The sequence below is a fragment of the Bubalus kerabau genome, chromosome 5 (genome assembly GCF_029407905.1).
Source record: "Bubalus kerabau isolate K-KA32 ecotype Philippines breed swamp buffalo chromosome 5, PCC_UOA_SB_1v2, whole genome shotgun sequence".
NCBI lineage: Eukaryota > Metazoa > Chordata > Mammalia > Artiodactyla > Bovidae > Bubalus > Bubalus kerabau.
Window position 1 is genome coordinate 79387351 of NC_073628.1, and position 25742 is coordinate 79413092.

Sequence of the window (25742 nt, forward strand, 5' to 3'; positions counted from 1 at the left end):
TTCAGACAACAGCCACTCCCTAGGATGAGCCCTGAGGAAAATCAGGGTGTGAAAACACAGGATAGTGGCCCCAGATAGATGAGGTACATACCAAAGGAATGATTTCAGTAAGCCCAGATTCTTGAATCTGCCCTTATATAGAGAAGTGCTAAATGGTTTTCTTTAATAAACAGCAAGCTTATAACATTCAGATTACTTACCCTTTGTTGTAAAACTTCTATGTAACCTGGCTCCCCACATTTTCCTCCTCAGAGAATTTGCTACTTGAAATGCTGCCTCCTGGGCCTGAAGCCCTAAAAATTCCCACCAAATAAAATATAACTCGTAACTTTTAGGTTGTGACTATCTTTTAAGTAGACAAGAGGAAAGACCAAATTCTAGACACAGACCTAAGGTAGAAAAAACAAAATTTATTGATCCATTGGCTGTGTTGAAATGAAGGGAAAAGAGGAACTAAGATTAATTATAGTGTTTAGAGGATGGAATGAATGATGATACCATTATCTGGGATTTAGGAACTGAGCAAGAAAAAAGGACCAGGGTATGACACATTCTATCCGGGACCTGCTGTGTTTGAGATTTATGTGTGGCCATTAAAAATAGTTTTGCTGGGCAAGCTAATAGTTGTGAAGATATTTGTAAATATCCATGGGACTTATGCCACATATCCTGACTGGTACATAGATTTGAGAGCACAGTATCCTCACTGGCTCCCACTTACATGGTAGTTTATAAACATCTCTATAAAATATAAAAAATATTTCACTCCCAAATATAAAGTTCCTAAGACACTGGAGAAAGTGACATCATTTTGTTTTCCACTTTCTCCATGTTCTAAGAACTAAATAAAGATCGGGAAAAGTCTTCTGTGGTAGACAGAATAATGGTCTCCCAAAGATGGCCATTATCCTAATTCCTGGCACCTTTGAATATTTTACCTGATGTGGAAAAAGGGACTTTGCAGATGCAATCAAGCTAGGAAGTTGAGATAGGAGCGAATACTGCATTACCCAGGTGAACCTAATCTAATCACCTTGTAGTTTTTGTTTTTTAATTAAAAAAAAAAAGCAAAGGATTCTTTATTTAAGCCAACATCTGTCACAGAGAGTTAAGTAAGTCAGAAAGAGAAAAACAAATTTTGTGTATTAACTCATATGAAAGTGAAAGCCACTCAGTCATGTCCAGCTCTTTGTGACCCCATGGACTGTAGCCTCTGTCTATGGAATTCAGGCAAGAATACTGGAGTTGGTTGCCATTCCCTTCTCCAGCAGATCTTTTCAACCCAGGGATTGAACCCAGGTCTCCCACATTGCAGGCAGATTCTTTATCCTCTGAGCATCAGGGAAGCCCCTATGTAGAATCTAAAAAGATATTAGAAATGAACCTATTTTCAGGGTAGGAATAGAAACACAGACATAAAGAACAGACTTGTGGACACAGGGAGAAGGGGAGGGTGGGATGAATTGGGAGATTAGGATTGACATGTATATGCTGCTAAGTCACTTCAGTCGTGTCCGACTTTGTGCGACCCCATAGATGGCAGGCAGCCCACCAGGCTCCCCCATCCCAGGGATTCTCCAGGCAAGAACACTGGAGTGGGTTGCCATTTCCTTCTCCAGTATATGCTACCACGTGTGAACAAATAGCTAGCGGAAAGCTGACGTATAACACAGGGAGCTCAGTTTGGTGCTCTGTGGTGGGGGAGGGGATGCAGGGGGAGAGGGAGATCCAAGAAGGAGGGATATATGTACACATACAGTTGATTCACTTTGTTGTACAGCAGAAACTAACACAACATTGTAAAGCAATTATACTCCAATAAAACAAAATTCTGAAAGAGATGGGCATACCAGACTACCTGACCTGCCTCTTGAGAAACCTGTATGCAGATCAGGAAGCAACAGTTAGAACTGGACATGGAACAACAGACTGGTTCCAAATAGGAAAAGGAGTACTTCAAGGCTGTATATTGTCACCCTGCTTATTTTACTTATATGCAGAGTACATCATGAGAAACGCTGGACTGGGAGAAACACAAGCTGGAATCAAGATTGCCAGAAGAAATATCAATAACCTCAGATATGCAGATGACACCACCCTTACAGCAGAAAGTGAAGAAGAACTAAAAAGCCTCTTGATGAAAGTGAAAGAGGAGAGTGAAAAGTTGGCTTAAAACTCAACATTCAGAAAACTAAGATCATGGCATCTGGTACCATAACTTCATGGCAAATAGATGGGGAAACAGTGGAAACAGTGGCTGATTTTATTTTTCTGGGCTCCAAAATCACTGTAGATGGTGATTGCAGCCATGAAATTAAAAGATGCTTACTCCTTGGAAGGAAAGTTATGGCCAACCTAGACAGCATATTAAAAAGCATAGACATTACTTTGCCAACAAAGGTCCATCTAGTCCAGGCTATGGTTTTTCCAGTGGTCATGTATGGATGTGAGAGTTGGACTATAAAGAAAGCTGAGCACCGAAGAATTGATGTTTTTGAACTGTGATGTTGGAGAAGACTTTTGAGAGTCCCTTGGACTGCAAGGAGATCCAACCAGTCCATCCTAAAGGAGATCAGTCCTGGGTGTTCATTGGAAGGACTGGTGTTGAAGCTGAAGCTCCAATACTTTGGCCACCTTATGCGAAGAGCTGACTCATTTGCAAAGACCCTGATGCTGGGAAAGATTGAGGGCATGAGTAGAAGGGGACGACAGAGGATGAGATGGTTGGATGGCATCACTGACTCTATGCACATGAGTTTGGGTGGACTCTGGGAGTTGGTGATGGACAGGGAGGCCTGGCATGCTGCGGTTCATGGGGTCGCAAAGAGTCGGACACGACTGAGCAACTGAACTGAACTGAAATGAAAACAAATCACATTGGTTCTTGAAAGTACAGAATCTTTCCCATCTGTGATCAGGGAGAGCTGAGACTATGGAAGACGAGTCAGAAAGATGTGACATCACTGGCTTTGAATATGGAGGAAGAGGGCCATGACCCAAGGAGTGGCCTCCAGAAACTTGAAAAGGAAAAAGATAAAACAAAACAAAAAAACAAATCCTCTGCCAGAGTCTCCAGAAAGCAGGGCAGCCCTGACTACACCTTGATTTCATTTGGGACACCCACCTTGGGTTTCTAATCTAAGAATTTTAAGATAATAAATTTGTTGTAAGCCACTAACTTTGTACCAATTTGTGATAGCAGCAATAGAAAATGAATATATCTTCTCAGTTTAAAAGTTTTAGCACATGCTACAAAGAAGAAATAGCTTTTTTATCATCATCAGTATATATTAAGATTATTATTTATTAAGACCATTGAATGATATGGTGTTCCTCACTTGCTCAGTAGTAAAGAATCCTTCTGCCAATGCAGGAGACAAGGAGACTTGGCTTCAATCCCTGGGTCAGGAAAATTTCCCTGGAGGAGGAAATGGCAACAAGCTCCAATATTCTTGCCTGAAAAATCCCATGAACAGAGGAGCCTGGTGGGCCACAGTCAATGGGATGGAAATGGCAACAAGCTCCAGTATTCTTGCCTGAAAAATCCCATGAACAGAGGAGCCTGGTGGGCCACAGTCAATGGGATCACAAAGAGGCGAACTTGACTGAGCACACATACACACACACATTGAATGATATATGCCTTATCTGAACTTGGTCTCCTGAAATATCAAGTGAAATGATGTTAATTCTGACCTAATGGAGGTACTGTGAGGACTCAAGGCGGAAGCATGTGTAGAAACATGTCATGTACTGGAATGTGTTGGTCAGACATTAACTGATAATGGAGTTTCTTGGCCTGGTTGCTGGAGGTACAAAGCTTAAAAAACTTAATATCAAAGATTGTCCTGCCTGTTGGGAGAGTGAACTACCATAGTCAATGTTCTGAGAGGCAGAAATCACAGTCGTGGGAAATTTCAAGGAGGAGTTAATCATTGAGCAGGCTTTGAATGAAGATTGCAGCTTGATCAGAAGTGGGGAAGGTAAGACTGCAGGAATTTGGTCCCTTTGAACAAACCCATATCAAGAAGTGGGGAACACTTTTGGGTAATGAAATTGACATCAATCATAAAAGACCCTAACTGATTGAAAAGTGATAGATGCAGAGGGTATGAAAAATCTGCCTTCATTTCTTGTGGTTTCTCAGTTTTGTAATACTTCTGACCATTCTGTCATTATTAAAGCACTCGTTTACTTCCCTGACAGAGTTCATTTTTAGTTTCCTCCCAGTCTTTTTTGCAGATTTCTCTTTCTTGACTTAGCTCTTAAATGCTGACATTGCTTAAGCTATCTTTGGCCTTTTTTTTTTTTTTTTACTTTTTGTACTCTTCACAGGGATCTCACACATTCTCAACATTTAAATGCAGCAGTTGGATCATGTCTCTCAGTCTGTAGCTAGAGATCAGAGCTTACCCAAACATCTTGTCTGTGTTGATGATTGACCACTGAATGTGTCTGCCTCAGTGTTTCCTGTGGTCCTCAGATATAATCTATCCCTGATTCTACTTCCTTTGACCTGCTCCTCTGTTTTTCTTACCTCCCATGGCCATGTGGATATTGGTGTCATTCATTAACCTGGAGTTGATCTCGGTTCTCTTTCCTCTATGCATCCATTCTAATCACTGCTCAGGTTCTGTTGGTTCCATTTTTCTTCACTTTTCCTATCTAGCTCTTCCCTCCAAATTCATTGCTGCTGCTGCTAAGTCGCTTCAGTCGTGTCCGACTCTGTATGACCCCATAGATGGCAGCCCACCAGGCTCTCCCGTCCCTGGGATTGTCCAGGCAAGAACACTGGAGTGGGTTGCCATTTCATTCTCCAATGCATGAAAGTGAAAAGTGAAAATGAAGTTGCTCAGTCGTGTCCGACTCTTAGCGACCCCATGGACTGCAGCCCGCCAGGCTCCTCCACCCATGGGATTTTCCAGGCAAGAGTACTGGAGTGGGGTGCCATTGCCTTCTCGGAAAAATTGCTACTTTCTTAATTCAGGACTTAATCTTTTCTCCCATAGTCCATTGGGCTCCTAACAACTTTAACTCGCTGTCAGTCTTGTTTCTTTCAATTATCCTCCACCCTACGATCATACTGGTCTTTCAAAAGGAAAATCCAAATCTATTTCTTCCCTTTTCACATCTGTCCCTGGCTCCCTGATGCCTAAATATATAGATCTTATTGTGGTATATACCACCCTATGTAATCTAGCCTGCCCTAACTCTAGCCCTGTCTTTTACCACCTTATACTCAAATACTTTTAAAGGACAGGTCACTTTAAGTCTCAGGCCCTCATCTGCATGGAATGTATTCTGTCTTCTTTCTCAGAAACACCTATCTTTTAAAGACTTAACTCAAATCCCTTCTCCTCTATAAAGCCTTCCATGGCCACCTACTCTAAGTATAGTTGGTCACTATCTTCTTTGGGTTTTTCCATTTGAATCTTCTATACATTTCTATAAAGATTTTGCAATGTTTGTACTGCACTTAATGATTTGCATGCTGTCTTGTCCATTTGTGCTGCTATAACAAAAATACCATAGACTAGATGGCTTAAACCAACAAACATGCATTTCTTATCATTCTGGAGGTTGAGAAGTCCAAGATCAAGACATCAGCAGATATGGTATCTAGTGAGGATCAATTTCCTGCCTCATAGATGTCTGTCTTCTGCTATAACCTCACATAATGGAAAGGATGAATGATCTCTCTGGGGTCTCTATTACAAGGGCACTAATACCTTTCATTTGAGTTCTGCTGTCATGACCCAATCATCTTCCAAAGGCCCCCATCTCCAGAAACCATCACCTTGGTGCTTAGGATTCAACATATGAATTTGTACAGGATATAAGCATTCATCATTACATATGTCCTTCTTCTCCCAGTTCTCTGTAAGCCTTTGGGTGCAGAGACTCAGTCTTCCTCATTTTTTAGAACTTCAGTGGATTATCCAACATGGCACAGGGTTTAGGCATCTATCAGTAAGAAAGGGGGTGGGGAGTGAAAGGAAGAGAGAATGAAAAGATATATGCAAAGTAGGAAGGCAGGAAGGAAGGATTTGTGTAATAGCATTTGTGTGACCATGAGTTTGAGCAAACACCAAGAGATAGTGAAAGATGGGCAAGTGTGACATGCTGCAGTCCACAGGGTCGCAGAGTCAGACACAACTTAGCGACTGACAACATTATTGAAGTGACAATGAGATGGGAAGCAGGGAGACTTATAAGAAGGCTAACCTGCAAGTGGGGATACAGGGATGACCAGAGTCCTGGGAAGTGCACAGAAAGCATAAGACATGCAGGAGACTGCAATAAAAGACCAGAACTGGGGACACAGTGTGTCCTGTGAAAATTCACTCTCAGTCCCTAAGCCCCTGAGTGGTGGTCTTTAAGCAGAGAAGTGCTCTGTCTAAAAACGATACTATGAACTCAGATTCCAACATTCCAATGTGGTCTTCCCACTAGAACAACACATGGATTCTTTAAACCATCAAAAGGTAATTTAAAACAGCAGGACCCAGGCATTATTGTTCAGTGAGTCACAGTGTCTTTTATTAAAATAAGTTTTTCACACATCTGGTCAATGTTTAGACACAATGCCTTCTGCATTTAGTTTTCTCTAGGACTGAGATAACAGCTTGGGTATGGATTTGGGTAGCCCTTTGGATTTATTTATTCCTGGAAAATCAACCAAATCACATTGTCAAAAGAACACAGAGAGCAATGCTTTCTGCTTCATTTATTAACTAAGGGCACCCCCCATCCCAGGCCACAGCTTCGGGGTGCACTCAAAAGCTTAATCCTGAGAGACAACCCTGCCACTGTGGGTTACTGTCTGCCTGGAAGACCACACAACCCAGGCCCTGCTCTGGGGCTATATGCATTCACCTGCCAAACAATGGTGGACTGAATGTCTTCCCTGCTCTGAGGCCTCTTCCTCTCTGCTAATCTTCCCTGAATACCTCCTCTCCCACAAGGAAGATGCAGGCCTTCAGCTCTCTAGAAGTATGTCTTCAGAAAAAAGCTACTTTTGCATTAGGAACTAAAGCACTGCTGCATGTAACTGAAATATCAGATAATTCTGCAAAGAACCATTGATGAACGATTTTGAGTCTGATCTAGATAATCTACTAGGAGCACATAGAAAGAGCTTGAGCTTCCAAAACTGACCAGTAGTGCCCTCTGGGCAGCCAAGGGAAAATTAAGTCCTCAGCAATGACTCTACCCATGGGTCAAAGCAACAGAGAGCCAAAGGCGATGACAATGAGGGTGGACAATGGGCTATGAACCCCTCATCTGGACACATTATCTCCCTCCCATGAACTCCTTCAGCATCTCACTTCCCCTCTCCTGCAGCCCTTGTCATTTCTAGCTCATGTTAGAATTCACTAGCTGGGTGGTGTTGAGAACGTTGCTGACAGTTTTTGATAAAAACATGGTGATAAAAGTATCAACCTATGGGATTGTTGTAAGGAGTAAACAGTTAATGTTCAGCAGAAGTATCTAGCTAAGTCAATACCTAAAAAGGAGTAGGATTTGATAAATGCTGCTTTTCTTCAACAAGTGTGTAGTACTGTAGTTAAGGGTGTGGGCCACGGAGCCAAAGAGTCTGGGTTAAAATCTGGCACTGCCAAACTAGTCGTGTGACCTTAGGCAGATTTCCTAACTTCTCTGAACTGCAGTTTTTCATCTGTAAAGTGAGCATAAGAATCATATATGCATTCCTATAAGATGTTAGGATTAAATAAATTGCTACATACAACACGCTCAGAACAGTATTGTGTGCATAAAAGCATTGCAAAGCTTAGTTCTTATCATTATTACTCTCATTATGTAGGAGTTGAAGCTGAAGCTGAAGCTCTAATACTTTGGTCCCTTGATGTGAAGAACTGACTCATTGGAAAAGACCCTGATGCTAGAATAGATTGAGGGCAGGAGGAGAAGGGGGTGACAGGATGAGATGGTTGGATGGCATCACCAACTCAATGGACTTGAGTTTGAGCAAACTCCAGAAGATAGTGAAGGACAGGAAAGCCCAGTGTGCTGCAGTCCGTGGGGTCACAAAGAGTTGGACACAACCAAGCAAGTGAATGGCAACAACGTAGGAGGGATTCATTTATGTAGTTTCATGGAGTGAATAAAACATTAATACATCCATGGTAGGTGCTCAACACCTCTTTGTGAACTGAATGAATGAATGGAGTAACCTTTCTTTTAGACACTGGAGGTATTTCGTCATGCATTTTTAAAGATTTTTCACTCAACCTAGAAGTGCTTATTGAGGGTCTTCTATATGCCATGGGATGTCACACCTTACAAAGCAGGCAAAGGTTCAGCTCATGGCTTGCAGTCTAGATGCAGAAGTTTTAGCTGTCTTCTAGTCCTGGTGCTTCACTTAGCAAATGTGGACATTGAGATCCAGAGAGGAAAAGGAATTTCGGCGAGGTGGTCACTTATGGACATGCTGTCATAGGATCCATGTGTCAAAACTCCATTTTGTTGGTTGACACCCTCTTGTTTCAATGTCTTTCTTGGTATGGGAGGCAGTATGACCCAACAGGAAGAGCTTGGCTCTGGGTTTAGATGAAATCCAACTCTGCCATGAGCCCATTGTGTTGTCGGGCAAAGTACTTCGACTGTATTGGCTCCAGTTCTTCTCTATGATGCAATTTTAGCTTATGCTTCATATGCTAATATGAAGTCCTCCTCTCTGTGCTGAAAAGGTTGCAGAATGAGACACACATGTCCCACTTCGTGTCTTTTTTTGTTTTAATTAAACTAGTTGCAGATGTTTAATAATTTACATAAAACCTAGATGTCTGGCTTCTTTCGACAAGTCAGACGGTCTGGCACCCACACTTCGCTGGAGTGAACAGTTACCCCCTGTGATGGGGCTCGAGTCCTGCAATGTGGCACAGTCTTCACCCTTCTGCATTCATCTTATTCCTGGTCTGTTTCACTCACTGACTCACTTGCCTGACTTTGATCTGCACCTAAGTTTTCAGTGCCTACCATATGGATCCTGGAGGAGGAAATGGCAACCCACTCCAGTATCTTTGCCTGGAAAATCCTATGGACAGAGGAGTCTAGTGGACTACAGTCCATGGGGTTGCAAAGAGTCAGACACGACTGAAGCAACTGAGCACATCGTATGGATGAGGTTTTTATAGGGGAATGTTATTATACACAATTAAGGTGTTTTCCATCCTAGTTAATTTTCACTAGACTATTTGCTTCTTTTGTGGAGACACAGAGTTGTGTTTTCTCAAAACATGAATCTTTTTCACTGCATAAGAGATTTAGAGGGAGAGGGATGGCAAGATGACAATGTACTAATTCAGATACAGGAGCACAGGTGTTACCACTGCCCTAATTACCTCTACTCCAGCACCTATGCAAAAAGAAGAGGGAGAGGGGTCTTCCCTAGGGGTACACTGGTTAAGACTCCACGCTTCTGAGGCAGGGGTGCAGGTTCAGTACCTGGTTGGGGAACCGAGAGCTCACGTGCCTTGGAGACAGCCAAAAATAAGTAAATAAAATAGCCTATTCCCTAGCTCTCTTTAACAAACAAACAACAACAGAGAGAGAGAGAGAGTTGAATAAGAGAAACCAGGGGCTACTGAAAAGTGATGGTCTTCTTGGGGTCTCATGAAGCATGGCAGTTTGGCGGATCACCTTATCTCCTTCCTCCCGGGCTTAATATGAGTCTTCTTTATAACTTTGCTCTCAGAGCTCCTTCATGTTAAATCACAGCAACTGAGAATCCTTCAGGACTGGAAGTAGGAAGTAACTTTTGAGACATCTGGACTAAAAAGCTGCATCCTGCCACTTGTAAGAACCCTGGACTGGAGATCAGAAATCTGGAGTCCTTTTTCTGGCTCTTGATCTGTCACTGATAGGTTGCATCTCCTTTCTAAGTCCTGTGGCTGAGTTAGGGTGTTTTCATCAAATCTTAGCAGGGGCTGTTCTGAGTATCCCATGAGACGACTGATACAGATGAAGATCAGATCAGATCAGATCAGTCACTCAGTCGTGTCCGACTCTTTGCGATCCCATGAATCCCAGCACGCCAGGCCTCCCTGTCCATCACCAACTCCCGGAGTTCACTCAGACTCAAGTCCATCGAGTCAGTGATGCCATCCAGCCATCTCATCCTCTGTCGTCCCCTTCTCCTCTTGCCCCCAATCCCTCCCAGCATCAGAGTCTTTTCCAATAAGTCAACTCTTCACATGAGGTGGCCAAAGTACTGGAGTTTCAGCTTCAGCATCATTCCCTCCAAAGAAATCCCAGGGCCGATCTCTTTCAGAATGGACTGGTTGGATCTCCTTGCAGTCCAAGGGACTCTCAAGAGTTTCAGATACATATATAGATATAACCTAGATAGCATGAAGGAGAATTTAGATGCTTCACTTCAATTAGATTCAAAATCCATGAGGATCCACGCTGATGGGTCCAAGGCCTTGAGGTGAGGAAGAATGCACTAAGATTCTTCACTGCAGCAACTACAGAGAAGGCAGGTCTATGTGCTGATGGGTAGTGGGGCAGAACTGTATTACCCAGAGTCTCCAGGTAGTATGATGGGACATGTGGGTTATTAAGTAGTCAGTGAGAAGTTGGAAGATGGCTTTGCAATGCAAACACTACCCCATCCCACTCAGGACATGCCTTGGAAGAAGCTTGGCTCACCAAAAGAGCCCATCAGGAGGAACCCCACCAAATGGGAGGAAGTACAGCAGTTTCAGAATTTGACCAGGTAAAAGGTGACTGTTAATAACTAAGAAATAATTTTTTTTTAATTTCATAAGTCTATTCTCTATGTCTGTTTCTCCATTGTTGCCCTGTAAGTAAATTGTTCAGTACCATTTTTCTAGATTCCATATAAATGTGTTAGAATGTGGTATTTATCTTTCTCTTTCTGACTCACCTCACTCTGTGTAACAGGTTCTAGGTTCATCCACCTCATTAGAACTGGCAGGGGAGGGTGAGATGTATGGAAAGGGTAACATGGAAACTTACATCACCATATGTAAAATAGATAGCCAACAGGAATTTGCTGTATGGCTCAGGAAACTCAAACAGGGGCTCTGTATTAACCTAGAGGGGTTGGAGGGATGGGAAGGGAGATGGGAGGAAGCTTCAAAAGGAAGGGGATATATGTATACCTATGGCTGATTCATACTGAGGTTTGACAGAAAATAGCAAAATTCTGTAAAGCAATTATTCTTCAATAAAAAATAAATTAATAAAAAAATTCATTAGGTGAATCCTTAGAAGAGAGTCAGAGGACAAAGGGACTTGAAGCTACCCATATGAGGAACATACAAACAGTGATATAGAGCATGAAAAATACAAAGACAGAGGAAGAACAAGAGGTAAAGACAACTCGAAGTGGTCTTTGAACATGGCTCAAGTCATATGAAAAAGGGATTTGACCAGCAACAAGTGGAGATTTAATATCAATGGCAGAAGTTACAAGTCTAGTTGATGACAAAGTAAGGATTTGATACAAATATGTAGCTCCGAGCTTGAGTTTGTGTCATTGCTATTTTGGATCAACAAATAAACAAATGAGAAAAAAAATTAGTAGATGGAGAAGGCAATGGCACCCCACTCCAGTACTCTTGCCTGGAAAATCCCATGGATGGAGGAGCCTGGTAGGCTGTAGTCCATGGGGTCGCTAAGAGTAGGACACGACTGAGCGACTTCCCTTTCACTTTTCACTTTCATGCATTGGAGAAGGAAATGGCAACCCACTCCAGTGTTCTTGCCTGGAGAATCCCAGGGACGGGGGAGCCTGGTGGACTGCCGTCTATGGGGTCGCACAGAGTCGGACACGACTGAAGCGACTTAGCAGCAGCAGCAGCAGCGGTGAGACTCTGAGTCATATTTTTTTATTCTGCAAAAATAGAGATAAAAAGAATACTTATCATAGAAGGCTATTTTGAGGGTTAAATGAGGCAAAGCAGAGAAAATGACTAATATAAGATCTTGCATATACTGAGCACTTAATAACATAACAACATAATAATAATTATTAATATTATTATTATTATTCAACAAGCCCTTGCTATATGCTAGATTCTGTACTAAGTGCTGTGTTTACAAAGGTAAAATCAGGCACTGAAAGAGACACATGTACCCCAATGTTCATCACAGCACTGTTTACAATAGCTAGGACACAGAAGCAACCTAGATGTCCATCGGCAGACGAATGGATAAGAAAGCTGTGGTACATAAACACAATGGAATATTACTCAGCTATTAAAAGAATGCATTTGAATCAGTTCTAATGAGGTAGATGAAACTGAAGCCTATTATACAGAGTGAAGTAAGTCAAAAAGAAAAACACCAATACAGTATATTAATGCATATATATGGAATTTAGAAAGATGGTAACGATGACCCTATATGTGAGACAGCAAAAGAGACACAGATGTAAAGAACAGACTTTTGGACTTTGGGAGAAGGCGAGGGTGGGATGATGTGAGAGAATAGCATTGAAACATGTATATTACCATATGTGAAATAGATCACCAGTCCAGGTTTGATGCATGAGGCAGGTCGCTCAAGGCTGGTACACTGGGATGACCCTGAGGGATGGGATGGGGAGGGAGGTGGGAGGGTGGTTCAGGCTGGGGAACACAGGTACACCTATGGCTGATTCATGTCAATGTATGGCAAAAACCACTATAATGTTGTAAATTAATTAGCCTCCTATTAAAATAAATAAATTTTTAAAAAATCAGGCACAATCACTCCTCAAGGACTTTCCAATCTAGATGGAGATCAATAGTTGTTAGAATAGTCCTGAGAGAGAAATCTACATTATAAAGGATCAGTTCCCCATTAGCAGCTGTTGTTACACAATAGCTGATCAACTATTTGGGAAAATGGATGAGAAGGGACTCAAGCTTCAGAAGCTCCTTGAATCAGATGGTCTTTTAAGGCCCCCCATAACCCCAAGAATCCCTGATTCTAAATTTCTTCCTGGAGACAATGTTGAATGCCTGTGTCTTAATCCAGAGCCTGCTGATAGGGTGGGGCGATAGAGGGCAGCTGCAGTCCTTGAGGAAAAGTCCAATGTCAAAGCCTGACCATGCCGCAGTCACTGTGCTTTATCCTGCACTTGGGTCCCATGCCTCAAGGCAGTGACCTCCCTGTCAAGCAGGGCCCACCATGAATTATTTCCCTGGTGAGTACTCAAAGGTTCTATAAGAGACTCTTAATAGCCTTGACCTTGTCTGCAATATTTTATGCCTGCCATTCATTGAAGTTTGTTTACTCTGAAATTATGGGGAGAGTGACATTGTGCTTGGAACAACATTTGATGGATATGTTCCCTGAACCCTCACCCAACAAAAACTCACTTAGGAAAGAAAGTCTAAATTTAGGGATGTGTGTTCAATTATGGGTTGTGGCCTGGCTTATAGTTTTGCCTCTTATCTGTGACCCATTCTTGGGAGCTGTGACCAACAGCATAGCAATAATTTCAGGCCCCCAAGAGAACTGTGCAAAGGAGATACCTTTAGTTCATCAACTTGGAAATGCCCTCAATATGAAACCAAAATGTATCCTCAAATTACACAGGAAAGAACAGCCCTCTTTCCTTTTGTTAGATGTCTCAATATTTGGAAATACTTGAATCAAAATGAAAAGTACATGGAGTATTTTTAATTAATTTGCAATAAATTTAACAAATTTAACTTAATTTATAATAAATGTAATTCATTTAATTTCACATTTAATATCCACAAAAGATGCCATATTTTAACTAAATGTTGGTATGCATAGATACACAAATGCCATCGACAAATTCCATAACCTATACAGACTGAATCAAATAATTTAGCATTTGTTTCAATACTACCCTTCAGTGTTTATCATGCTGTTAGTTTTGACTCCTGAAATATGAAAGGTATCTTAAAGTTGAAAGGTATTTTCTCATTCCTTGAACCTCATTTCATTCTTATTACAGTAATAGCTGACAATTATTGAACACTTTTTATGTGCCAGGCATTGGGCAAAGAGCTTTACATATATTCATTTATTTAATTGAATCCTTACAAGTTATGAAATAGTTATTAATACATCTATTTTAATATATATATTTTACAAAGGAAGAAACTTAAGTTCATAAAATCTAAGTAACCTTGGCCAATGTAAGACTGCTAGAAAACTGCACAGCTGGAAACCAAACCCAGATCTGTAGGATTCATAGTTCATCCATCGACTTTGTTATGTTGTCTCCAGCTCATGCTGGATGCAAAGTAAGTGCTCCATAAGTAATTGAATGATGATTATCTAGGCAGTTTTATTGCAAGAAAGCCGACTGTGGCCTGCTCCACTGAATACTGATTATTTGTTGACCAGGTTACAATGGATGAAAGGAATTTTTGTAATTTTATTTCTTGGAAGTCTGGGCTTTAGATAGAAAAAAAAAATTATCCTTTCCTCATTTAGGAAAGATTATGAGTTGACTAAAGTAAAAACTATGTTTATGAAAATAAAAAGCTCCATGCAGTATTAGTTTAGAAAGGTGGAGATTCAAATGTGTTGGAATATGTCTTGGAATGGGGTGGGGTAAGTGATAACAGTAGGGAGATATATTTGCAGAATATCCTCCTTAAGTTAATATGGATTCTATCATCTGTTCTTTGTCTCATTTTTCCCAGGAAAACAAACCAAAATAGGACCACAGATTGTTCTATTCTTCCTTGAACTTTAGGGGAAAATTGCAAGCATATTTTGAATATATTTTAGTTGGGACCTTCAAAATAGGGCCAAGTTCATGATACAGACTCTCTAAGTACATTGCCTTATCTGCCCCCCATACTTACTGAACAGAAGAGAAACATTTCTTTTAGCTTTATATTTTGGATTCATTTAATTGAGTAGATTTCAAATCTTGCAAGCAATCATTTAAAAAACCTTTTTAAATCCGTTTTAGAGCGATCTTACCACTTAAAAAGAATCTGGGGTGTTGGGAGAGAGGAGGCAGGGAAATTACAAAGCATTGTCTTTGGTTTTTAGGTTTTCAGAGTTGTGGGTGCTGGTATCTGGTCCATTTTCCAGGATGGGATGTTTCCTACATGATAACCTTTTTCAGGCAATAGCCATATCTAGCACAATGTTATAAATCTCTAGAGTGAGAGGCAGTCTATAGGCTCCTCATTTAAAAAAAATAATTATAGGAGGACACAGGATAAAGAGTTTTTCTTAGGCAAGATATGGAAGCAACCTAAATGACCATCAACAGCAGAATGGATAAAGAAGATGTGGTACATATATACAATGGAATATTACTCAGCCTTAAAAAATAATGAAATAATATCATTTGCAGCAACATGGATGGACCTAGAGATTATCTTACTAAGTGAAGTAAGTCATACAGAGAAAGTCAAATATCAAATGATATCACTTATATGTGGAATCCTAAAAAATGTATACAAATGAACTAACTTATAAAACAAATAGATTCAGAGACACAGAAAACAAACTTATGGCTACCAAAGGGGAAAAGGGAGGAGAGTGGGACAAATTTAAAAAAATAAAAAATTACATTTCTTTTCTTTTTTTTTTCTTTTTTAAATTTTTTTTAAATTTTATTTTATTTTTAAACTTTACAAAATTGTATTAGTTTCACCAAATACCAAAATGAATCCGCCACAGGTATACATGTGTTCCCCATCCTGAACCCTCCTCCCTCCCCATACCATCCCTCTCAACAGCATGAAGTTGGGACATTCTCTGCCTTATCATTGGAGTGTTTGTCACTTGCATTCAATGTGATATGGTTGGGTTTAAGTCACATTTGAAGTTAAAAGTGAAGCTTAATGACAGACCATCTTTAACTTCAGCATGGATGAAAGCATGTTTATAATCTCATATTTTGTTAAAAGTTGGAAATAAAATTCTTCAGTTTGTCACCAAAAAAGAAAAATCTACCTACCTATCTTCCTGTATTTGCCTTTATAAAGTACTAATCTGTGTTGTTGTTTAGTTGCTAAGTTGTGTCCAGCTCTTGAAACCCCATGGACTGTAGCCCACCAGGCTCCTCTGTCCATGGCATTGCCCAGGCAAGAGTACAGCAAGGGGTTGCCATTTCCTTCTCCAGGGGATCTTCCTGACCCAGGGATCAAACCCACATCTCCTACACTGTAAGCAGATTCTTTACCACTAAGCTACCAGGGGAGCCCAACTAATCTATAACTGCAATATTTAACAAGAGAGACCATAAATTAAACTTATATTCTACTGTAGAGGTGGAGGCCTACTTTAAACAAGAAATATCTTAATTGGAAAGTTCTCAACTTTTATAGACAGTACTATATGCTGTGTGTATATAAATTTTGCTTAATAATTACCTGTTAAATTGCAAAAAAAAATTTTGGAAAAAGTTAGATTTTTAAAAAGCTCAAATTAAAGTGAATGAAAAGAGAGTGAGGAGAAGGTAACAAAACATCTGGTATCACCTGTTCCCTGAGGCAGGAGGAAAAGGTGCCTAGGGAACATAGCTTGTAGGGAACTTGGAACTCTTGATGGATTTATCACATTCTGGGCATGTGAAATGGTGGTCTGAATTTAACCTTCCAGTGTCAGAGCTATAGAAAGTTCTAACATTTTTCCTGTCAACCATAAAATACCTGCAAAGAAGATCTCAACAATACAATACAGTACAGCCTGGAGATTTTATATGTAACCTTCACAGTCTAGACCAAAACAGACTGTCCCAACACAGATACACAACATGTAGAAGATACTTTGCTGAGGAAAGTCTTTTAAACCTGAATTATTTTGGATTATTAGGTTAAAAAATCTTGTTTGCATTTTTATTGAAATATGGTAGATTTATAATGTTAATTTCTGCTGTACAGCAAAGTGATTCAGTTATATATGCACATATACATACATATATATATGGGGTTCCCAGGTGACTTGGTGATAAAGAATCTGCCTGCCAATGAAGGAGACACAGGTTCAATCCCTTGGTCAGGAAGATCCCCTGGAGAAGGGAATAGCAACCCACTCCAGTATTGGGCAATCCCATGGACAGAGGAGCCTGGCAGGCTACAGTCCATGGGGTTACAAAGGAGTCAGACATGACTTAATGACAAAACAACAACAAACAAAGCATACATACATACGTGTGTGTCTGTGTAATATATATATATGGGCTTTCGTGGTAGGCAGGGCTTTGAGCATCCTTTCCAAATCCACCCAAGAACGCACAGTTTGAATCACAGCACCAGGAACACAAGTACCATCCATTAAAGCCAAAAGTTTATTTCCCCAAAATCAAGACCAAGAATGTTATCTTTATGAAGGGGAAGCATAGCAAAAACATTGTATCCTCAATGAAGGAAAGGAGACTTGGTCTGGATGTAGGGGAGCTTTCGATCCAACACTAGGATCTTCCTTGGTATCAGTTCTATGGACTCTCTGCAGAGTCCAAGGAACACATTATTTAACACTCTTCCTTAGAAGTCTGTAAAACTGGCATGGATGGGCCTTATGGCAGAAGACACCAGTCTTGGGGTCAGAGAAACCTGAGCCCCTCTAGGTGGCCTCGGGCAAATAACCCCTCTATGCCACAGGTTCCCACATAAAATAGAGACCATTATACTTATTTTTCAGGCTTGTTGCGAGGTTTAGAAACAATACCTGGTACATAGTGGGAACTAAATAAATGGGAAAGGATATAGTTTTATTTTCTAGATGACAGAGGTAATTTATTGTCTGGGACCAGAACACTAGCTAAGTAATCTCCAGGCCTCTGCTTCAGGCACAAGACTTCTAGTCCTCCTTCTCTTTGAAACACCGCAAACTCTGAAGCATCCTGGCCACAGAGATCATGTTTATTATCAGCAACGCGTCCTTTACTCCCCACTGGCCCACAACTCCTTTTAGTCACCCTCACTGCCATCATGAGCTTGTCTGAATCTCCCTAGACACTGTCTTCATTTTAGCTGTTTGCCTTTCTACCCCACTGAGTCCCATCTTCTCTGAACAATTATTCACTTGAGTAGGTGACAAAGGTCTGATTTGGTTAATTCATCTGTGCCAGTGTTCTGATCAGTGGTCATAGGTAACTTGCTCAGACAGATGAACTTCAGGTGTGAGTGTGTGCTCAGCCGCTCAGGTATGTCTGACTCTGAGACTCCATGGACTGGAGCCTGCCAGTCCATGGAATTCTCAGGGAAGAATATTGGAGGGGGTTGCCATTTCCTCCTCCAAGCGATCTTCCTGACCCAGGGATTAAACCCGTAGCTCTTGAGTTTCCTGCATTGGCAGGTGGATTCTTTACCACTGTGCCACCGGAGAACTTGAGGTAAAGGAACTCTAGTAAATAAACATCCTAGATAGTCTTTTTTTTTTTTTTTGAAGTTCAATGGCAAAGAGATCTTTACTCCGGAAGATCTCCCTGCATAATCCAGGTGAAGAGGTACTGTGAGCTACTTGGCCATACTCAAGCAGAACACAATTAGGCTGCTTTCTGTTGTATCTCCAGAGAGATCAACCTGGACAAGATCCCTGTGGTTCACCAGGGGCGCTGACTGTCAGGGCTGAATGCTGCGAGTCCATCCCATAGCTGAACCAGATGGAAAGAACCAGAATCTTGTTCATTCTGAAACCATTCCTTTAGTTGTAGGGATCCAGACTTTTGGAACAGCATGGTTTTGAGACACTTTCATAATCATCTAAGCTCATGACTTGACAATTTTTGAAGCTGAAGCTCAGAGAAGGAAGAGTTGATTTGTTTGATGCCAGAGCTGGTGAAGGCTGAGCTGCATCTGGAATCTAGGTTCCCTGGCTCCTGACCCAAAGCCCTCTATCTGCACCAATTTACATGTATAAACCTTGGCACATCTTATCTGTTCTAGAAGGGGCTCTGGTGGTGGAGGGTCAGAACTAATCTCTGAACCCTATTTCACCACCAAGCATCTGGGAGACTCTCAGTGAATTGTCTCAGGTTCCATTTGCCCATCTATAAACTGAGCAGAGTCTGCTCCACATTGCCTGATGCCCCTGGCTATTATTCAGAATAGATGAGAGCATCTCATCCACAAAAATCCTGAAAAAAAGCATTGGTTGAAGAAAAAAGGAGTTTAGAAAGTCAAACAGTCACTCACACATGTGTACACACACACACACACCCAAGTTATTCTAATTTGTCACCATCCTCAGATTCAGAAGCCACTGATGCTGTTCTCCGTACTTTAAGTCTAGGGAGCACTGACCTTTACGCTGACATCAGAAAACAGAATGGTTTCCGATTGGAAATGACAACCTATGGGCTGCTGCATGACAAGCCCCTGGGGCAGGGAGCCTCTGTATCTTCTGCAATCTGCTGATGGGTTGCTGCTGCAGGCATCCCAGACCTCTGAACAGACACTGAAGAGGGTGCAGACAGAGAGAGAAAGGACAAGTTAGCCACTGAAACTCATGACCGTAATAAAACAAAGTGCTTAAAGGGGACAGACGTCAATCTGGGAAAGGGAACAAGAGAGAAGGAGAGGGGAAGGGAGAGACAGAAAGAGACAGGAAGATGTGAAGGAGGACTAGAAGAAAGGGAGGGAAAGAGAATATGAGAATTTAGGGGACTGGAATACACAGTTGAGACCCAAATTAATGACATGGATGATCAAGTTGAAGGACTTGCTAAAGCCCAGAGCAAATATTCAAACCGCACCCATAGTATACAAAGATCTTGGGATAAAATTTCCTTGGGGTGAGACTGCACAAAGTCTGGGTTGGATCTGCTCTATGGGCTCCCCAAAACTCCAGTCACTGTGGCCAACTCCGAGGAGAGGAGGTTTAGGTCACATGATTTCCAGACTCTGATTCTGATGGTGGCTTTTAGCCTTTCCATCATCCCAAACCTTGGAAATTTTTCACTCTTTTCTCTCCCCTGGGCAAGCAAACTGCTGATGCTTTTGTATCAGCCATAAGGGCTGTGTTGGGAAGGGTGAGGGAATGTAAGAAAGCAGAAGATCATTCCCAGAAATCTCCTCCCAGAGGTTCCCAGGCAATACTTCTCTAAGAACTTTCTTCTCTAAGAACTCACTTGCATCAGCTTTGGTTGCCTGTTCACTGGCTCACGAGCCTTTCATCTGCAATTTCAATTGTTAAGTCTGCGAGACCCCCAGAAAAACCTCCTGTTTCCTCAAGGGAGCTGTCAGGGTCAGTGTGTGTGTTGTAAGCAGCCTCGCTCGTTGCACGGACCTGGCATGGTCAGGAGCCAGCCTCATTCCAGGACCACGTGACACAGGCAGGGTTACTCACTTGGTTGTCCTCCAGCAGGGGCAGCTGGGGACACCTCCCTAGAGTGACTACAGCGTTTATCACTGGGATGACTCAGCCGGAGCCTCCCTCTCCCTGCAAAGGGAATCTGAGGCCAGGGCTGGGGGTGGGAGTGTCGATTAGACCCATCTATGGCTGCAAGAGCACAGAAACTGCCCCTCACCTGGGAACCTTGAAGGACATGGTGAGTAAAGCTCAGGTCAATGGCTCAGAAACTCAGAATGAAACATGATTTTATTCTAGAAGCTTGGGTGACTGCTGGGGCTCGGTGTTCAAAACCCCAAGGAAGATCCTACTCAGCCACTAATGACAACATTTTCATTGCAGATTTGCATGCATTCCATCTCACTGATTTCACTCCCATCTTTATTTTGTTTTTGTCATTTCTAAGGTCTTTCAAATATTTATCCCTAATGAGAGTGACATCACACAGTCTTATGGCATGTCCTGCCTGGTTTCCTGGTTAAGGACAGGCTCCATTTCTTTTGTCTGAGCAGGTGATGCTTTGTCTCTCAACGTTATATCCAGTCCTGTTTCTTGATCTTTATGTCACTGATGAGTGTGGTCTCACCTCCTCAATGTGCTCCTACACAGCACAGGCCTCCTCTTACAGTCCTAATTTCCCGCAGCATCCAGCACACCGATAAGCACACGGCAGGTACTTACTCAACTCTTATTGTGCGATTGTTTACACTGTTGAAGACCCAGGCGGAAAGGAGTTTCACAGACTCACCAGTTACCAAATCCAAGATCTAAATTCACTTAGAAGGAGATTTTGATAGCAAAACTAAAGCCTTCATTTTGCATGCCATCTCTTATTCAATTTCCAAAACAACATCTGTAGTGTAATTGGTTAATTTCCATCTGTTGGTCTCCATGCTAACTCTGAGATGTTCTCCTGATGTCATCATTATAATCGTTTCTGGAGGTTTACAATAAAAACAACTGTGATTTGTACAGTGCTTAATCACAGGTATTTTACTTAGTGCGTCACATTCTATGGTCAATGTAAATGCACCTCGAATCCTTTGATGACAGGGCGCATTTGGCTCAGGGCCAGATGCTGCTCTGAAATCCGTGGCATGTCTGTCGTGCGGTCTGACAGTCCTTTCAGCCACTTCCAGCTCCCCATCCTGTTTTCTTTCTCAGGCATTTCCCCTAATAAATGCTCTTGTTCACGTACCCTGTCTTCACATCTGTTCTCAGAGGATCCAGTCTCTCCAGCCTGGCTACCATAGTCCCTTCTCCAGGGCATCCTGGTCTCTCTTCATCAGAGCACTGACCCAACTGCATTGAACTGTCTCTGTCTCCCTATCAGACCTGAATCACTAACCATTGTGTAATAAGATGGATGCTGGAAGCACTAGAGGAAGTGAGTCATTCTCACTGGGAAGCTGAGGAGTGAGCAGTGGAAGTGTCGGGGTAGGGGGAATTCTTAATTGAGGTGTATTCAGCTGTGCCTTGAAGGATAGGCAGAATCCCCGAAAAGAGAATGCTGGCCGGCTTTGGACGCAGACGGAAGAGAATGAGAAAAATGATGGTCTTTTCGCGCATGATGATTATGTTGGTACCGCTGGACTGTAACTGCAGAGACAGAGCAGCTGGATTGGAAATGCCGTGCTGAATGGGTTTTACTTCACGCTGTATGTAATGGTGCTCGAGCAATTTACTTTTAAGTGAAGTATAGTTGATTTACAATATGTTAGCTTTGAATGTACAGCAAAGTGATTCAGTTATATGTACATATATGGATATATATTTTTTCAGATCTTTTCCATTATAGGTTATTACAAGGTATTGAATATAGTTCCCTGTGTTAAATAGGAGGTCCTTGTTTATCTCTTTTATATAGAGTATAGTGTATCTGTTAATCCCAAACTCCAAATTTATCCCTCCCTGCTCCACTTTCCCCTTTGGTAACCATAGGTTTTTTTCCCTATGTCTTTCAGTCTTTTTCCATTTTCTAAATGTTTGTATCTGTTTTTTAAGATTCCACATCTAAGTGATATCATATGATATCTGCCTTTCTCTGACAGACTTACTTCTTACACTATTTATAAGCACAGTGTCATCAAATACATGTTTCCTGTTATGAAACAAATCTCAGAGTGGTTGGAGCATCCTGTAAAATCACTCTGAGCCACATTGCCAATATAGACCCACTAGTTATATTAGCTATGCAAATTTTAATCTAAAGGTGGCACAGTAGGAAAGAATCCACTTGCTAATGCAGGAGGCGCAAGAGACTCGGGTTTGATCCCTGGGCCAGGAAGATCCCCTGGAAGAGGAAATGGCAACCCAATCTAGTATGCTTGTCTGGAAAATTCCCTGGACAGAGGACCCTAGCAGGGTACAGTCCATGGGGTCTCAAGGAGGTGGACACGACTGAGTGTACCCACACAATTTAAATTTAAATCCAACTAAAAATTCAGTCATAATAGACAGACATGGCTAGTGGCTGCTCCATATAGAGCAGCACAGTGGGGAGTTCAGCAGATATGAATGAGGAAGGTGACAAAAGCTGGAGACCAGAGAGGTCAGGAGACAGTCACACAGCTGAGAGTAGATGAGCGAGGTTTGAAGTCTAAATTTTGTCAATCTTAACCCAGAGCTATTTCCATTGGATTTTTTTTTTCTTTTTTTTTTTTTGCTTTTCCCAGCTTCTTACAACTGGTTAGCAAGAAAGCTCATTTATGGCCAGATCCTAGCCCTGTGGTGCTGGCAGTGAGATAACTACAAAGATTCTAGGACCTAAGATAACCACCTAAGATAACTACGATTCTAGGACCTTACCTAAGGTAAGATGACCAGGTTTGAATCTAGCTCTGCCATTTAGGAGTTGTAGAGCTTGTGGAAATTAATCAGCTCTCTGGGCTCCAAGTTCTTCACTGATAAACAGAGATGATGTATTCATTGTCATCTATTTCACAGTGTTGAAAAAAATCTACTTTTCAAAATCAGGTTAACTATATATTTTACATAGATGACATTTTTCTTTGTTCTTTTCCTTTTTATCTTTTTACTTTGTGCTGCACAGCATGTGGGATCTTAGTTCTCCAACCAGGGATTGAACCTGTGCCCCCCTGCATTGGAAGTGCAGAGTCTTAACCACTAGACAGCCTGGGAATTCCCTCTTCTTCTGCAACTATAAAATAATACATGACTTTTGTAAATAATTTGCCCCTCAAAAGGTACTTTAAAAAGATTTCAAGACAAAAGTATTATTTAAAAAATAAAAGGCATTAAGTTTCACAAATGAGTCTAAATTTTAGAACAGTGACCCTCAACCATGGTTATATATTAGAATTTCTTGAGAATTAAAAAAAAAAAAAAAAACAACCTTGCTGCTCTGCCTAGCTAGACTTATGAAAACAAGATTTTAGAGGGGTAGAACCCAGAAACAATTTTTGAAGCTCTCCACATGATTCCAGTGTGCAAACATATTTGGGAAGTATGATTCTGAAAAGATAGGTCATCAAATTTTAAAAAATTACATGTACCACAAGTATGTAAAGAGAAGACACAGGTGGCAGTCTGTGCATCTATGCTCAGAAAAGAGCAGTTTTCACAAAGGACTAGCTTATGTGCAAAGCTATAGACAGACATCCACCATTGTCAAGGTCCAGATAAAGCTGTTTTGTAAGGTATTAGGAACCTACAGCAACTGGCTTAGGATGTTGCTTAGTTGGGGACCAGATGGGGATAGGGTGACCCCGAGTGTGTTCATTGGTGTTTGCTTTCCCTCTGATAAACACACACTTATAAAGCAGGGCAAGGGGTCAGTTTTGCTATTTTATTTATTTATTTATTTTTGGTAAGGAAATAGGTAAAGTACCTACTGAATGTTTCTCTTCGCATCAAACCCACTCCCAAGAAGTGACCTCTGATATGTTGGATGTGATGTCTGTGCTTAAGCAGATGACACAGAGCCACACATAACACACGCACACACCCACGTACACACACACACATAACACATGCATGCACACTGGTGCACTTGGACTTTCACTGATAACTTCATCATAGCCATCCTACCATATCAGGACATCGGGTTTATCTCATGTTTAATAAGTGCTTAGTTTTATTGTTCCTGTGTATCATGGCTTATTTGGACATTCCCCCATAGATAATGAGTTTTCCCTTGCTTTTTTCTATTTCAAAGAACACTACAGTAAACTCACTTGCATGTTTAGCTTTTGAGCAAACACCATTGAAGGATAAATTCTTCGAAGGGTGACTGCTAGGTTAAAAAAACTGACATTGTTGGGACTTCCCTGGTGGTCCTGTGGTGAAGCTTCTAAACTTCCAGTGCTGGGGGCATGGGTTTGGTCCCTGGTCAGAGAACTGAATTCTGCAAAGAGAATGCAGTGGTCATAGCAAACACTCTCTTTCAACAACACAAGAGATGACTTTCACATGGACATCACCAAATAGTCAATACCAAAATCAAACTGATTTCATTCTTTGTAGTTGAAGATGGAGAAGCTGTATATAGTCAGCAAAAACAAGACCTGGAGCTGACTATGGCTCAGATCATCAACTTCTCATAGCAAAATTCAGGTTAAAACTAAAGAGAGCAGGGAAAACCACTAGGCCAGCCAGGTATGACTTAAATCAAATCCCCTATGAATATGCAGTGGAGGTAATGAATAGATTCAAGAGATTAGATCTAGGCAACAGCACGCCTGAAGAACTATGGACAGAGGTCCATAATATTGTCCAGGAGACAGTGAACAAAACCATCCCAAAGGAAAAAAAAAAAAGAGAAGGCAAAGTGGTTATCTGAGAAGGCTTACAAATAACTGAAGAAAGAAGAGAAGCAACAAGCGAGGAAGAAAGGGAAAGATATACCCAACTAAATGCAAAGAACCAAAGAACAGCATGGAGAGACAAGAAGGCCTTCTTCAATGAACAGTGCATAAAACTGGAAGAAAACAACAGATGGGGAAAGACTAGAGATCTCTTCAGGAAAACTGGAGATATCAAGGGAACATTTTGCCCAAAGATGAGCACAATAAAGGACAGAATTGGTAGAAACCTGGTAGATGCTGAAGAGATCAAGGAGAGATAGAAAGAATACACAGAAGTACTGTACAATAAAATATCTTAATGAACCGATTACTACGATGGTGTGGTCAGTCACCCAGAGCCAGACATTCTGTAGTACAGAGTCAAATGGGACTTAGGAAGCACTGCTCTTAATAAAACTGGATGCGATGAAATTCTAGTAGAGCTATTCAAAACTCTAAACAATGATGCCATCAAGGTGTTGCATTCAATATGTCAGCACATCTGGAAGATCCAGCAGTGGCCACAGAACTGGAAAAGTCAATCCTCATCCCAATTCACAAGAAGGGTAGGACTAAAGAATGTGCTAACCATCAGACAATTGCACTCATCTCCCATGCTAGTAAGATCATGCTTAAATTTTTGCATGAGGGTTTCAGCATTAT

The 25742-nt window shown here is 41.4% G+C and overlaps 1 long non-coding RNA gene across 1 annotated transcript in view; it reads left to right on the top strand.

Annotated features, from left to right (window-relative positions):
• LOC129653935 (uncharacterized) overlaps positions 1-23558 on the top strand; it is a 64844-nt gene extending 41286 nt beyond the window's left edge. Inside the window, exons 2-3 of the long non-coding RNA XR_008715295.1 lie at positions 10647-10741; positions 22950-23558. This is a non-coding gene — a long non-coding RNA (uncharacterized LOC129653935). The remainder of the gene's footprint in view (positions 1-10646; positions 10742-22949) is intronic.
• The last annotated feature ends 2184 nt before the right edge of the window (positions 23559-25742 follow it).